Source organism: Mastomys coucha, unplaced genomic scaffold, assembly GCF_008632895.1.
Source record: "Mastomys coucha isolate ucsf_1 unplaced genomic scaffold, UCSF_Mcou_1 pScaffold20, whole genome shotgun sequence".
Lineage (NCBI taxonomy): Eukaryota > Metazoa > Chordata > Mammalia > Rodentia > Muridae > Mastomys > Mastomys coucha.
This window is the reverse complement of record NW_022196903.1, coordinates 64,662,741-64,664,222: the sequence shown is the minus strand read 5'-3', so window position 1 is coordinate 64,664,222 and position 1,482 is coordinate 64,662,741.

The following is a 1,482-nucleotide window of genomic DNA, read 5'->3' as shown; positions in this document are numbered from 1 at the left end:
AGGGAGGGAGGGAGGGAAGGAGGGAGAGGGAGGGAGGGAGGGAGGGAGAGGGAGAGAGAGAGGAGTGCAGAGAGACGAATGCACAAATATTTGGAAAATTTAACTGAGCATCATTTAATTTGGGGGGTAATCCTTTTTCAATGTTTATTTATTTATTTTACATGTATGTATGTGTGCCTGAGTCTATACACATGCTTACAAGAGCCTGTAGATGAAGGTGTTTGAGCCCATGGAACTACAGTAATAGTTGTTGTGAGGCACAGTGTGGGTGCTGGAAACCAAACAGGGTCCTCTGCAAGCATCTAGCTGAGCCACCTCTCCAGCCTTTGAGTGGTAATTCTTGGAGCAAGGTGGGAAGAGAGGCCTAAGGAGTGCCTTGCAGGAACTCCTCAGAGCCCACTGCTCCCTTGCATGCCACAGGGCCAACCCCCGAGAAGCCTTGTTTCTGGCAAACCATCCTTAATGTTACATCACAAAAGAGCCTAGCGTTGTTATTTAAGGTTTCATTTGGCCATTCAAGAGGTAATCTATTGGCATAGCTTTGAAGTGACTACAGAGACATTGCTTGGGCATCTGAATTATGGTAGAACTGTATGGCCCTGGTGTGGAATCATCCAGAAAACTGGGGAAGGCTACGAAGATGTCAATCAAAATGGATGTATTGCATTCTATGACTCTCTAAAGAAGTTACACCTGCACTGGACATGATGGCTCACCCTTGTAATCTCAGCACTGGAGAGGTAACAAGGATGGGAAGTTTGAAGGCAGCCTGGGCTACTAGCATAATAAGACCCTGTCCCAAAAAATGTTTTTAAGTTACATATGGTATCCTGCTTCTTCGAGAGTGGGGGATGGTACAGAGCAGATTCCAGGGGACAGATCAAGGGAGGCTGGGATGGGACAGTCAGGCCAAAAACCTATACCACAGCCAGCTGCCAGGGACAAACACCACTGGTAGCCTTGTGGGCACTTACTGCACATTTGAGCTTCAATGCCACATCAGCATCCCAGCTTCCCTGATGCAGGGACAAGGTAGTGGCTGTTTAGACAATGAACTGAAGGATGTGGTGCATGGTGGTTAGAAACTCACAGACAGCCCAGCAGCAAAGAGTGCAAACTGATCATCCCAAGAACATGAGTCTGGCTCCCAGGACCCATGCTGGTCAGCTCTCAACTCCAACTCTAGGGGACCTAAAGCTCTCTTCCAAACTCCAAGGGTATCTGAACTCATGAACACACACACACACACACACACACACACACACACACACACATAGAGACACACACAGACACACAAACACACACACATAGACACACACACACAAACACAGACACGCACAGACACGCACACACACATGTACGCAATGAAAACTAAAAAGTAATCTAAAAAGGAAGAGAGGAAAAGGAGGAGGGTGAGGAAGAAGAGAAGGTTTTTGTTTTTTGGTTTGGTTTGGTTTGGTTTGGGTTTGTTTTTTTTTTTTT